Source organism: Anser brachyrhynchus, assembly GCF_964034855.1.
Source record: "Anser brachyrhynchus genome assembly, chromosome: 24".
Taxonomy (NCBI): domain Eukaryota; kingdom Metazoa; phylum Chordata; class Aves; order Anseriformes; family Anatidae; genus Anser; species Anser brachyrhynchus.
Window position 1 is genome coordinate 2941635 of NC_137717.1, and position 15420 is coordinate 2957054.

Consider the following 15420-nt stretch of genomic DNA (forward strand, 5'->3'; position numbering starts at 1 on the left):
CGGTCGGGAGGCACCTGCGGAGCCGGGGCTGCCGGTGCGGTGCGGAGCGGCTCTGTCCCCTCCTACCGCTGCTGCGCGCAGCTCGCACAAAGCCCCGGCGCGGAGCGTGCACACGCGGGCACACACACACACACACACACACACACACACAGACACACACAGACAGGCACAGACACACACACAGACGGACAGACACACAGACACACGCACACACAGGCACACGTACACGCGCACACGCGCGCACCCGCACCGATGCGCTCAGCACTTGCTCCGCGCCGCAGCAGCTCGGGGGGACACGGGACACAAGGGGGACACAGGGGACACGGGACACAGAGGGGACACGGGACAGACACAGGGGACACGGGACAGACACGGGGGACACGGGACGCAGGGGGGGCACAGGACACACAGGAGATACAGGACACAGGACAGACGCGGGGGCCGTGGGATGAACACAGGGGACACAGGACACAGGAGGGACACAGGACACAGAGGCGACATGGGTCACAGGGGACGCAGGTCACAGGGAACACGGGGCAGACACGGGATGGACACAGGGGTGGCTCCAGCCCACCCCAATGCCTCCCCCCGAGCCCCGGCCACCCCACCGTGCCGGTGTCCCCCAAGGTCCCCGCTGTCCGCTGTGTCCTGGGAATCCCCCTCTCTCCCGTGTCCCCACAGCTCCTGGTGTCCCCCGTGTCCCCTGCGTCCCCGGTGGCAGGTGCAGGGCGAGGTGAGGTGGTGGGGCTGGGGGCTTGGACCAGTGGGGCTGGGAGCTGGGGGGTGCAGGGGGCCTGGGGACAGTTTTATTTGGTGCCCGTGGGCTGTCACTGCCAAGTGTAATGACCTCGGTGACGGAGACAAAGCGCTGCGAAGGCACCGGGTAAGTAGGCTGCTTTGTCAACTTGCTGGGCTAGGCTAGGGGCGAATTTATTTTTTCTCATTTAAATAATTTGATCTATTCCATCATTTCCAATCGCTCCCATTTGCCAGCTGTCTGCTAACTACATCGCCTGGAACATCTGAAGAGCAAATCTTTAATTTTCTTACAAACATACTATTAGTCCGTATCTGTTCATCCTGTTAATTTTCCTCGTCCTTCTCGTTCCTCGGCAGCAAGCTCGGAGCGCTCCGCGCCGTAAGAAAAGCAAATCTCCGTCCTGTCTGCGGGCGGCTCACCCCGGGCTGGCGTCGCATCGCCCGGCTGGGGCGCCTCTGATGAGCTGGAGGAGGGGATGCATGCAAATCGCTGTGGTCTGAAAGTCAAAGCAAAGCTCACGGGGTTTGCATTTGACGGGCGCAGACGCAGCACGCCGAGGAGGCACCCGCGCCGCGGGGACACCCAGTGCGCCCATCACCGCGGCGTCTGGTCCCTGCGCTGGGGAGGGAGCTTGGGCAGGGCGGCTGCTGCCTGCTGCCACCACGGAGCCCCGAGGAAAGGCTTGGAGAGGCTCAGGGGGAGCATCCCAGAGGATGCTGGCCCCCCTCTCCCAAAAACCCAGCGGTGCCTCCCCAGGGCTTCACTCGCGCTTCCTTTGGGGCAGGGGAAGGCACCCCGCAGCGTGACCTTGGCTCTCTGCTTTATTTCGCCACGGAGGGGATTTTTCTTGCTCCTCCCTAAGAGCTGAGCCAAAGAGGCAAAGGCACTGCTTAACGCCTTCAAAGCCCTGTGCAAATGTCCAGCCTCCGAGGAGCTCCGGGGCTGTTGTTCCTGGGGGCAGCCTGGGCTCCGACTGCCAGCAGGAAATCTCCGTGCCCAAATCAGAGTTAGCAAAAAGGGGGCCTCACGTTAAGGGCAGTTTTGTCTCTCAGGGCACCAAAAAGGATAAGATTCAGCAAAAGTGCACGCAAGGAATTTTCTTTACTTATTGCTTAAATGAAGGACAGCTGTTGCAGGGGAATTATTAGAAAATTAAATGTCACAATCTGGTAAATCTTTGCACCTGGAGATAAAAAATAATCCAGTGGGAGGAAGAGGGTAGAGAGGGCTGTTACTCTCTTACTCTTTTTAGAGGCTGTACATCGACAGCAGTTTGCTTTTCAGTAACTCAGGACAAGAAGTTCTGATTTTGTAAACTTCAAATTAAGAAGTTGCTAGGCTGATGTACTCCGCTCATTAGCGACGAGGTGCTGCTGCTTGCTGGCGCCAGGCGCTAATAAGGCTCTGACTTCTGCTTCGGCTTCTGGATTCTGCTGCAGGAACAGCACAAACGGTGCGTTTTGTATTGTTGTACTTGATTAGCATCCGATGGGTGTATGGGAGCCGTGAATACTGCTCGATGTGTGGGTCAGGGAGCGCAATCTGTGCTGCTAAGGGCAGGACAAGCAGGATCAGTCACCAGAAGCTGTTTGGCGAAGCAGACACGAGGCAGGGGTGCGCTCTGCCCCGTCCCGGGGCTCGCGTGTCCTTCCCTTCCCTGAGAACCCGAGCAGTGATGCAGCGCTGCCCATCCTGCCCCCCTCGTGGTGCTGAGCTCCCACGTTGCCCCCAGCCTCAGCAGCACCCAGGCTCCTGGCAGCACCCAGCTGCCCCCCCAGGGCGATCTCGGGGCTGCACCAGAAGTGATGGAAATGGGGCGATTTGGAGCTAAAGCTACCAGGCGTTGTGCCATAGTTGCCTTAGGGTTTTTTTCTCCCCTGCCCCCCCTTTTTTTTTGTCACCCCCCTGTGAGTAATGATCTTTATCAATTAGGCCACATTTCTCCATCAGCTGTGGTGGGGTTACATCGTTATCCTGTAATTAAAGCATGACAAAATGGATGTGACAAAGGACAGCGGGTCTGGGAAATGAAGGGAGCAGCTCCTGGGGCAGGGCTCCAGCCTGGTGCTGCTGCTGGGGTTTTGTGTGTGCTGTGGGGTCGGGGTGGTCCTTGGCCCTACAGAGGGCAGGGGGGGCTCAAGGGTGAGGGTAAAACCTTGTAGAGGTTAAAGTTGGGGCCGTTTGCAGCCGTCTGTGCTGCTGCTCTGCTGAAGGGCAATGAGACGTAGCAGAAGGGCTCTGGTGTTCTTTTATGGTTCCCTGTCGCGTTGCTAAAAATACGCTGTGTTTGTCCAGCTCCCAGCTGATGCGCAAGTGGCTTTCGTGTGGTGATTCATCATTTCATAGTATATTTCTTACCAGTTAGTGTGAATTCTTTGTTATAAATACAACTTCCAATTGTAGGGGCGCCGCTTACGCTATAGGACCGTTCGGTTACTCCAAGTTAGGGCGGTATTGAGATACGTTAGGATTTTCATGCTGCCTTCTTTGCAGTGACTGCCTGTGGTATTTAAAGCTCTGTTTCCCACACGTGTAGGATACTGAAGTGTGCTTTACACTTCCTATATGCATAAAGCCTCAGTTCTCTCGCCCCTAAATAAAGCTGTGGGTTTGTGGATGTTCGAAAGCCGATGAATTTAATGCAAGGCTTCTCGCTTCTGAGTATGAAAGGGAACCGCTTGCAGAAGTAGAAAAAGAAGTTGAAATAATTTCATTGATGTCTAGGGGAGAATACTGGTTGACTAAGGGCTTTTCCAAATCAGATCTGTGCTTAAGAGGACGTATGAGCCTCGGAGAGAGACGTAAGCGTTTCTATAGCTCTGACAATTTTCCATACTAACGAAGAAAAAGAGGCTTCTTTTTCTTTAATGGCACCTAAACGGGTTCATTTGAATTAGCTGCATCCACATGTATTTTGTTTAGATTTATGTGCATCCGGTGTAATACAGCTACCATCAATGTGAGTTACGAGGCCCAGCGCTCGCATTACTGAGATTCATGTGCCGAAGTCGTCTCCTAAAATACCGGGAGTAAACACGGGGGCTGGCAGACGCACATTTCTGGGGCTTGGGTGCCCTCTACTGAAATGTTCTCCACTATCCCTTAGCTCGGACACCTCGCAGCTTGATTGATGGGCTGCTAAACGAGCCCCGAGCCTGCGCTTTGCGAGTTCACCCGTCAGGGAAAAATTGCTCCTCTTCCTCTCCTTAGCATACGCTCGCTTCTCTTCTTCTGCCTCTCTGGTTTTCGTTCTGCCTCCTGCAGCTCTGTACGTGCTGTAATGGGTGTATCTGAGCGGTGAGCTCGGATACGCGAGGCTTCCTTCCGCAGCCGTCCCCTGGGGAGCTGTAGATGCGCGGAGAGGTGCCGAGGACCTCATTGGGGAGAATCGGGTGCTGCCTGGGTCAGCTCGTGCTGGTGCTGTGCCCAGAGCGAGCCCATGGCAAGCAGCTGGGTGGCAGTGCCCGTGCTGCTGGGGCTCCTGTGAAAGCAGACAGCAAGAAACCACTTCGTCCCCCACAAACCAATTTCAGTGCTAATTTTATCCCTCTGAGGAGATGGGGGAGAGGGAAATCCTCACTTGCAATGGGGGAGCTCAGCACGTCCCTGTTGGGGCGGGCTCTTGCTGCCCCGCTTTGCCCCTCCTGCCCCAGAAGGCTTAGGAAAATGCCAGAAGCAGATAGACAAGACTTCAAACCAAGGGTGCTTTGAAAGCCTGTGGATTTCCCACTTCTTAGATTTTTTATCCGGCCTATTCTCTCTAAATAACTTCATGCAAGTTTGCCAGGAAAGCACATCTTGTGGCACGCTCCGCTCCGTGCAGCCGCTGGGCAGGTGGAGTGGACGCTGAAAGGGAGGGAAATGGTTTTTTTCCCCCAATCTGTGTTAGAGAATAATGCTCCTAGCAGAATTGTTGCTGTGCTACACTGCATATATTTGTGTTGGAACACACTGTGGTGTAATAGCTGGTTTGAAATGTATCCAGTTCTGCTGAATATATTACCGTGGAAGTCAGGCAAACACTGGGAGAATGTGAGCTCCTGTCAAACCCGAGATCAGAAGCTGAGAAGGAGAAGGGCGTTGACACCTGCTGCTGTGCTCCGTTAATTTTACATGGGTGCTCGCGGGGAGCCGACGCTGCAGGGAAAACGCCGACAAGAGCCCGGTGTGTGGCCGGCACATCTCCAGGGATCAAAAACCTTGCCACCGCCGCTCGGTGACGCAGCTGGCGCCGGGGCTGCCCCGGTCCCGGGGGGCTCCTCTCCGTGATGGAGCTGGTCCTGGGTGGGCAGGAGGTGGGGACCTGAGTGTCCTTCGCTCGGTGCTGCTCGTGTCCCGGCTGCTTTGCTGTGCCCTTTCCAGGAGCGCTGGGAAGCCCAGCGAGCAGCCACTGATGCAGCCACAACGCTGGGGATGTGTGCCAGGCTTTGTCACCTGGGGCTGGCTTAATTACACCTGAGGCACCCTTTGAATAAGAAAATAATAATTGGGGCAGGAAGAGATCTTGGGTTTGTTTTAATTACACATCTGAAGGCCTGTACCTGCGTAAAGCTCCAGGCAGGAGCCCAGCGGGGTCGGTGGCCCTGCGGCACGGTGCCACGTAGCACGGAGCTGGCTCCCCCGTCAGCAGTTATTTTTCTTTGGCAAAGTTATCGGAGGCAGCAGAAATTTGGGGCTCAGTGTTTCTGGAGCCACGGAGGTGCTGGGAGCAAGGGAGGAGCTGCCCGGGCACCCCAGGGTCCGAGCATCTGGGGCCGCGCAGCAGCAGGCGGGGTTGTGAAATTGTAGCGTGTCTTACAGGCTGAAAAGGGCAACGGGGAACAAATGAGTAAGTAAGACCAGTGTAAATTATTATCTTTATCCCAGCACCTGACAGGAGGAGCTGTTTTGGCCAGTCAGCTCTGTCAAGCGCTCCTCTTCCTGCGCTACAATATAATCTTTTGGACTAGGCTGAGTGGAGATGCACATCCATGCCAAATGGTCTTCGCGTGCATTTTTCGTCCTCTTTCTGCAGAGGTAGGAAATCATCTTTTTTTTTTTTTTCCCCTTTAAAAAAAAAATCCCTATCTTTAGGATTGGTGGGAGAAGCCATTTGCGAATGATGGGTGTAAATTATGCCTGCTTAGTCAGACAAGAAAATTAGAGACTGCAGAATTAGACTCTGCTTGCAATTATCTTTACATGGAACCGGTTTACAGAAAAAAAATAAAAAATTGGTATGCTCCTTGGCTTTCTGATAAATTCTCCAGCGGTTTATTTTTGGCCTGTCAACATCGAGGTGTGTCCCCTTGTCTGAAGCTCGGGCAGGATCTCCTCGGTTCCTCGCGCGGCAGCGCAGCAGAAGGTTGGTCACCTGCCAGTGGCCAGGGCCCTTTGCTCCCCACGTGCCTAATTACCCGTGCGAAGCTGCAAAGGGCGAGGAAAGAGCATGTTGTTTCAGATGCCTGTTCAGATCAGACATCGGTGGAATTACACTGGGAATGAATTTGGCCAGCTGCAGCCCGTCCGTGTTTCCCAGTCCCCTGACAAACTCAGGCCTGCTTCCAATTTGCACTGAACTTCTCTGCGTGTGCTGGAACAAGGGAGAAAGCTTAAATGTCAGGCGGGGAAGCTGCGCCTGCATCTGGCCTTACCTATACAGAACCAAACGAGGCAGGGCTGGGCATCGCTGCTCAGTGGGGACCCGAGGTGGGGCATGGGGTGGGATGCTTGGGGGGAAAACGGCCTTCCCAGGGGCATCAGCCATGGGGAAAAATGCTCCTCCGGACGCGATGGTGCAGATGGAGGCAGTCAGGGAGGGAAAAAAACCTCCACCAGCTGCCAGCAGCAGCACTCAGCTCCTAACTCGGCTCGCCAGCTGCGAGGAGATGTCTGCGCCGGTCCCTGCAGCAAAGGTTTCAGGTGGGCTCCCCTTAAAGCTGGTGCAGAGCCATTGCACCAGCTAAATGCTTGTCATTCGTGCCCGTCAGTGCCTGGGCACGGGGTTAATTTTGGTGCTTTTCAGCTTAGCAAGCAGTAAAGTCTCCTGTTTTATCCTGCTGGAAGGGAGCTTGTGGTGTGCTTGGAGTGAAAGGGGAGCGTGGGAGGCTTCCTGCGCACCCTGCGGCCCTCCTCGCAGGAAGGGAGGAACGCTCTGCTGTTACTTCTTCAAATCCAATGTTTATTTGGTATTTTGGAAGTGTTAAGAAAACAGAAAATGAAAAAAGATAGCCAACGCATTGCGTTTGGAAATAGGACTGGTAAGATGCGCTCTGGTTTCCCCAGTTCCTCCGAGCTGCCCCAGGGGCTGGGCTGGATGGGTGGATGGACGTGTCCAGGCATGGATGCTTGTGTTGGGGTGGCGCGCATGGCACAGCACCCCTTTTTTGAGTGCCTCTGGTGACTGCCAGCTTCACCCCGAGTGAGGAGCTGAAAGTTAGTGTGCCTTGAGCCATGCACTTTGTGCCTCTTTTCTGCACCAGGTCTGGAGACCTCCGCTGGCTGTGCAGCAGACGGAGGGCTCAGAATTCTCCTGGAGCTTCCAATTGCTCGGTCGTGTTCGTGCTGTAGGAGCTGGAGGACTAGAGTGATGGAGCTCTGGGATAAAAACCAGGGGCTCTTTTGGCTTGGAAATCCCTTGCTTAAACTTGACCCCTGTTATTTCTACCTATCCTTTCTGCTTGATGATGGGACAGAAGGAAAATATTTATAAGTGGGTCTTAGTACAAGTAAAACAGATCTGGTGAGGCTTTATTTTAGACAGCGTATGCAGGATCTTCCCTGTATTGTATCTGTGCTCCGCACCGCTTCCATTTCATGGTGGAGAACATGACCAGCATATTGAAACCCGACTGGAAAATAAAGAGCCTCTCTTTACAGCCTATTTTCATAATTTTCTATGGGAAGCTTTTGGGTTTTTTTCAAATGCAAAGAGGAAAAAACAGAACAGTGTCCAGTAAACCAGTGAACATTGGATATTTAAAGTAAGATGTCATATAGAGGAGTATTTCATGTTGGCTTTTCTCAAATGTAAAAAAAATGATTAATTCTGCATAACTATTTCTGTTCTGTAAGCATTCAGGGGGGAGGGAGGGGGGGACGGAACGGACAGGAATAAAACAAAAGGAAGCATTCTGGATGGGTTTTTTATTAAATCAAAATCTATCCCCCCTGTTTTTGTCCCAGAGGCATGCCAGTGCCAGGTGCTGCCTGCTCCGTCCTGGTGTGGGGAGGCCGGTGGCTGGCAGCAGACAGCGCTGGGCGGCTGCTTTTAATCAATTAGGGTTGAAATGACCCCAAATCCATCAGTTAGCGCTTGTCTGCCTGTCATACCTGGGGGCAACGCGGATGTCAGGCGCCTTTGTGTTTAGATTGGAAGTGAATGTACATCTTTCCCATAAAGCAATCCCAATTCCAAGGCGGTATTTTGGCACATCTCAGGAAGATGCAGCCTGGGAGTGGGCGAGAGCAGAACGCTGGGGCTCTCCCTGCCAGCGCCGCTCAGCTGCTCGCCGCTGGGTGAGGCGGCCCTGGAGAGATGCAATTACATCCCCTCGTGTTAGCGGTTTAAAGATCAAGCAAGGAGTAGTTTGACTAGAGATTAAATATAAAGATACCCATTTATGAATTAGAAAGGAGAAGGAAAAAACCCTCCGAATAGATTAAAGTCTTGCAGGACTGACTAATCAGGAGCTGGTGAAGCGTGGCCGCCTCGTCTGCTGCTCCGACGGGGCTAAGGACAAGTTTAATATCACTTTACAATGCAGAGGCTGCATGAAGAGAAGGGAAGAGTAGCACGCCTGCCAGCTCCAGAATGGTGCAGGAGAGGGGATGGGGGATGAGCACGAGCCTTGCCTGCTGGTTATGGTGAGAGGAGGCTGGAGCCTCCGTGCAGGTGCTTGTGGCGCTCTCCTGGCTTGGTCCTCCCTGCTGGGAGGCTGTGCTAAAATTCTTGTGCAGGTAAAGATAAAAAGGTAAAATTCTTGTGCAATCCTGCCTTACAGATAGGAAAGGAGAGCTGAGATCCTTGGCGTTCAGGCTGTGCCCCTCTCAAAGTGGCGTGGATAGAGCTGAGGCTGTTCTTAATAGTGCTGCATTAAATAGTGCTGTAATAAGTAACTGGGAGTGAGGCATTGCCATCTGCTCCTAGAGGTAATTCTAAGTGCCTTTTTGGAGTGGTGCTGTTCTGGAAAAAGCCAAAATGCACCTTATTGTGTTTGCTGCTGTTTGCTAGTTAGCTGAAGGCAGCTAATGAGTCATCAAAGCCTTTGGGAAGAGTTCCATGGAGAGGGCTGCTGCTAGCGCGGGTGGCTGCGAAGGCTGGAGGTTCTCCTGGGTTTTGTGGAGCGCCCGCAGATCCTGCTGAGCTGATACTAACGTGCATCAAAGCATAATCCAGTGCTTATTATCGTTTTATAGCCAACTGAAATACCGTAACATAATCCTAGCAGAAGATTGCGATCTGTCCTTGAGGCACGGAAGAACAGCAGGAACATCTTCCTTTTCAGAGGAGGCTTTGGCAGACTTGGCTCGTGCTTGTGTGCCATGGAGATGCGGCTAGAAGATGCCTCGCAGAGCAGGCTGGGGTTCTGGTCTCGTCCTTCCTAGGCAATGAGCTGTGTGTATCGGGGAGCCCTTGCAACCCCCCAGCAGAATTGGGTTCTGTGGTTACTAAAACATCGGGACTTCTGCTGGTTATCGCGTTGCTCTGTGTTACGCTGCTGGGAAAGAGGATCTTGCAGAAGCGGGTGCAGCTCCTGCGAGGTAGGAGCTGCTGTTCCCATCAGCAGGAGCCGATCACTCTCACTGGGTGTGCGCTTCTGACAGCTGAGGCGCTGGGATGGGGAGGCAGTGGGATTAATTCCTGGCTCAGGGAGGAAACAGCTCTAGGTGAAGTCAAGGGTGATCAACCTCAGCGAGGCAGTCAGTTCCCAGGGGATGCTGCGTGCCAAGGGTACCTCTTGCTATAAATGGCTTTGGATGGTTGAATATAGACCTCTTATAAACTCCAGCGCCGCACAGGACGCTTGTGTCCTCGCGCTGTCATCGTGCCCTCAATCACGGCGAGTTGGTCAAGGTCGTAGGAAGAGCCTGTGGTAACCCAGAATGAAACCCAGGTTGGTTGGCTACCGTAACTTTGTCTCATCTTTGCACCTGGTTTCAGGAATGTTTTCTTCTGTTCCGTCCTGTGGGGCACTCCCCCCACCACGCTGATGCCTCGGGAGCATCTCGAGCAGGATGCAGCCACACATGAGTTATTTCTGCTCCCAGAGCCTGCTTAAAGACAGGCAGCACGGCGCTGAGTGCCCGCTGGCAAGCGATGTGCTCAGCCCCCTATTAAAAACAGCAGAACAAGTTTAATCTCTGGATGGCAGGGAAGTTTGCATCGTCAGCATTGTTTGATCCAAGTTTTAGAGGCAAAATTGAAATCGTTCTTCACCAGACTCAACACATTGATCTCCAGAGAAAGAGCACTTGTAAATAACCTCCCTGAGAACGTGTCGCCCTCTTTCTCCTCCAAATCGCGCTCCTCCATGAGAAGGGCAATCCCCGAGGATGCTCCAAAAGCAAAAAATGAATAAGCAGAAAGGGCTTTGGGGAGGTTTTTCCCCCTCTTTCTCATTCCTCCCCCTCTAGTCCACCATCGAATGCACATATGATGCGCTCCAGATCACGAGACATTAATAAGGAAGAATCCTGAGGCTCTCATTTCCCTTTGCCAAAAAGACTTGGCTTCCTTGTCCAAAGTGGCTCAGCCCTGAAATTTGGGGACAGAGCAAGCTGGGGCTGGCTCTCAGCCGCCGAGCAGAGGTTTGCTGTGCAGGGGCTGTGTCCCCTCGCTCTCCTGCTCTGTCCCCAGGCCGCTCGTGGGAAGCCTTGGGATGCAGCATCACCTCTTTCTGTTCTTTTTTGAGCTCTTGGTTTCCCATATCCCACTTCAGGGAGGTGTCTCTGGTGCTTCCTAGGAAGCTGAAGCAGTCTCCTTGTTTGTGCCACTGCTGCCTTCCTCATTGACTTCATTTCCAGAAGTGTGCAGTGTTTCTGGAGATGGTCTTAAGGGCTCGATTCTTCTTCCCCTACTCAGATCAAGAATCTGGCAGCGGTGCAGACCACCACCACCACCACCTGTTTTCCAAATCCTGTCTTCCCTCCTGAGGGAAACCCAGCCCCTGCCCCCTGCTGCGTTACAGTCAGCAGGAATAAAAGTGAGCCATCGTGGAGGCTTCTGGCGTGGTGTTTGGGCCGGGTCGCTGAGCTCTGGCTGCAGGTTTGCCTTCCCTCGATGCTGATCAAATGCTATATGTTTATGTCAGCGCGTTGATCGGCTCCAGCACAGCCTTCAGGGGAGAATGAATGACTCTCTTCTCAGAATCAATAGGACATTTTCAGGAATGTCTTCAACTGAAAGGAAAGGCAACTGATGTTAGACTTGCTCCAAGCAGAAGAGTTCCCTGACATGATTAGATATATTAAAGGGAGCTAACTGATAAAATTAAAACATGATTTTTTCGTCACCAAATGAGACATAATGACCACTTTAAACACTTGTAAATTGTACTGAAAACAGCTAAGTTTGTAACGTGGAGATGTAGAAATTGTTATTTCTGAACTGACCCGCGGTGAGCTTTGAGCTAGGTTGTTGGAGCAGTTCGTTGTTGACCTCTGCTGGGCTCTGAGCTTGTGAGATGCTGAGCGCTTCAGATTGGATCTTCAGAGACGTTTAAGTATCTTTGATTTCAGTAAGTTGATTCATTAGCTTCGGGTTAAGGATGTGCTTAATGATTTGCAAAACGGAGCCCAGCCAGTGTGGTTTGCAAATTAGATGTATTGCCATGTTTTTCCTTTCCTCAGGTTGATTGGATGTTTAGGACGTTTGTGGGAATGCTGTGGCAGTTCCTATGACCTCCTCCAGAGCAGAGACTGGGTGAGTCCGTCCCGTGTCTGCACTGATCAACAGCAGCTTTCTGAACAGGCACACTTCAGTTTGAAAGTAATTCTCCTGTGAGGAGGAAAAAAGTAACTTATAATGGGGGCAAATTCAGAAGAAAAGCATCTTTAATAGCAACAGGCTTTCCTCTGAACAAGGAGGCAGAGGTTTCTTCCCTTGCCCTCCTCGTTTGATGCAGCCAAATCTGCCTGAGCAGGGACAGGAGGAGGGTTGTGCTCGCTGAGGGCAGCATTTGGTTACGCGTTGCTCAGAAATAAACGTGCTCTTGCTCTCCTCTGGGTCTGGAAGGCTTGGAAGAGCCCCTTGTGCAGTGGGGCTCGAGGGCAGCTTGGGGCACAGCCCGGTGCTGCTGGGTGTGCATCGATCGTGGTCCAGAGCAGGGCCCGAAGCCCGACTTGCTGCACCATGGTCGCTCGGATGCAGGAATTCGCATTGGCTTTTCCATGAGCAGGCGTTGCAGAGCGGAGCTGAGAAGCGCCCTGCCTTTGTAGCTGCAGATCCACCCGCCGAAAGATTGGAGCGCAGAGATCCAGGAAAACGCACGCAGGAGATGAAAGAAGAATGCATGGTTTGGAAATAAAATGAAATCATCCGTAATGAGGCGCTTCAAAAATAGCTTTGTCACTTTTACCCACAAAGGAGGTTATTGTGGTGAAATTACGTTGTCGTCTCGTGCTGGTTTGAAAAACCAAGCTGTGCCTCCTGGGGAAAAGGGTCTCTAAGAAGAGCATTGTTTTTTCATTGAAAAAACAAAGACAGGAGGATGTGTGCTTTCAATCAATGGGCTCTCATAACTAATGGATCAGGAAAGTTTAGGAGCCAGCATCAAACTGAAGGCATTAATAACTTTTGCTTTCAAGTCAATGGAATTGATCAGTGAATTCAGTTTATTTCTGAGTGATCATTGTAGAAAAGTGGAAAGCAAACCAATATTTAAAGATGTACCTGCAAGCAATAACACATGATTGCAGGATTTGGCAAGCTGGGTAGCAGAAAAAGGGCTGGATGACATAACAGATCATTCATAATTGTCAACCAAATTGCATAGCTGGTATTGAGCTTAAAAAATGAACCATCAGAAGCATTTCTTATTGATTTCTGTTCCATTAGAAACAATATGAGACTGCCTTAAAGAACTGGGAACAGGCTGCAATTGATTCTCCTTTCTTTTGAGCAAATTCCAGTAGAATTTGAGATTTGATTTTAATTTAGGTTTTATTAATGCTTTTTTCTATCTCTTCCACTTCTGTGCTACTGCTGAACAAGTTGGGAAGCGTGGAGCTGAACTGAAACGTGGGGACAGTCTATGCCAAAAGGCATGAGCTGCTTTGACACCGGATGCTTCACAGGTTCTGCGCAGTGCCAAGAAAAAAAAAGAAGCCCGAGTCCGATCTGAGTTGTACAGGGCAGACACTGCAGGTGTTGGGCGGGTTATGTGTTAATTATCACCAATTCCTGCTCACGTGGGCTGTGCTCTGTCCCTCTGCTCGTGGGGCTGAGTGGGGGCTCAAAGGGTTTGGGCTTGGGGGGTTCCATGCACACTCCTCTTCCCCTCCCCAGGGCTAAATAATGCTGTCCCCCTGCTTCCACTTGTCTGAATAATTTCACGTGCCTTCCTCTGAACAGATCTGGTTGGTCTTCTGTCCCTGCACCGCTCGACAATACATACACAGCCCCTCATCCATGAAGGTCGCGCGTCTGTTCGTCCTCCCCAAAACCAAAGGCGAGGACCGTAAGCCCCGATATTATTTAAGGTCTTTCTTACATGAGGGTTGTAATCACCCTTCACGGGTGAGATATTCCGTGGGGATTCGTTTCACATTATTCTACATTAAACTGGTTCACTTTAAACTTTTAGTGCCTGTATTAAAAGGAGGAGGCGGGTGAGAAGGGCGAGACTTATCACACTGCTCCGGCACGAGCACGCAGCAGGAGTTGGGGTGCTCGTGGACGTGCCTGTCGCTGAGCACTGGGGCCACAGAAGTGATTCCTCGCTGTCTGGTGCAAGGTGGGTGCCGTGCCCAGGCTTTGTACAGGCGTGAGACCCCGCGTTGTTAGGGGTCGGTTTGGCTCATACCTGCTGTGCCTCCAGGACCCTTATCAAAATGGCAAAACACCTGTAGGGTCAACTCTGGAGATGTTTCAAGGCCTGCAGCTGCTATAAATTGGTCAGATTAACATATGTTGTATGGATGAATAATTCAAGCTAACAGACAGCTTGTTACACTCCTGACAAAACAACCCTTGAGTATGGGAGAGGGGAAGATCCTTGTTTGCTGGCAGTGGCACTCGAGTGACAATGGAAGCAGAAAAACACCTGGAGGTGTTGCTTTTATAGATATTAAAAAAAAAAAAAAAAGTCAAGATGTTAGTCTTATGAGCCAGGAAAGGAAAAGCAGAGGGATTCTCGTGGTTTTGATTTAATTTCGGGAGCCAGCAGAGGACAACTGAGCCGTTCTGGGGTCTGCTGGTGCAACTTCTGATCCTCTCAGGGAGGGGACAAAGATCACCTGCAGTGACTTACGCAGACTAAACCAAATCAGATCTTGGTCCCTATGTGCTGATACCAAATGTAAAGAGCTCATGTCCAGGCTTCAAGCCTGTGCTTCTGTGTCTGAGTAGTATGGGTTACAATGGGTGTGATTTCAGCCTGAAGCCTGCTCATATGTCATCTGAAAATATGTAGATATCCGTTTTTGTGGGACTGGGAGCAAAGTGCCTCTGCTGGTCGTGGTCCTGGGCACCGAGAGCCAGCTCTCTGTGCTCTCCTGGCAGCTCTTAGGGCTACCAGGAAGCAGGAGGAGAGGGGATCAGTAGCAGCAAACCCGGCTGCTTGGGGTCTCTGCGCTCCGAGGGAAGGCAGCTGGGTGGGGATTTCCACTGGCAGTGGCGTTTGCAGTCCTGCATCCATGGGTGATCGGAAGAAACCATCTGTGTTCCTGCTTCGAAATGGATCGCTCCTTGGAGTGAATGCTCCCAGCCAGAGGGACCATTGCTCACGGCAGCTTGGTGTTACCTGCCTGCGCTCGCAAGAGCCCCTTCTTAAATTGCTGTGTCTGAATGCTACCCAGACCAGCAACAGGCAGCCTGGGGCTCCAACCCTCTTTGTTTGCTTTCCAGAAGGCACAACATGCGGATTTAAATGGTGCCTTTTGGTGGTGTGGTTAAGGAGGGGATGCGTGGAAGTGGTGCTGCTCCTGGGCCAGCTCCAGCCGCTGAGCCCCCCGCTGGGTGAGCACCCGCTGCTGCGAGAGCCGGGCATGTGCAGCCAGCTGGGAGCTTCCTCTTCCTTACGGCTTTATTTTACAAGAAGTTTGCTGAAACGTTCTCCTTTCGGCATCGTAACTTCAATACATTTTACAGGGAGCTCTTTGATGTGTCAATAAAAAAAAAAACGAGTGCTGGAGTTACATGAGGCTGTGAGATGGAGCGCGGCGGTGCGTGCCACGGGGACAGCGAGAGCATCCCCGGCTCTGCAGCGAAATCTGTGGTCCCTCGGCTGCTGGCTGCTCCAGCACTCTGTAACGGAAAGGTGCAGGCCTGCCAAGAAGAAAACTCAAGTTTTTCCAAGCGTTTATGCAGTGGTTTTGGCAGTGGGAAGAACATGGGTGAACGTGAGCCATGCGTAGGGGACAGAGGGACCTGGAGGGGTGCCGCAGGATGCGGTCCCGGACGCGGCAGAGCAGGGGTGCTCCAGCTCCTGTGGGCTCGTGGGGCCTGCGCTGCTGTTCCT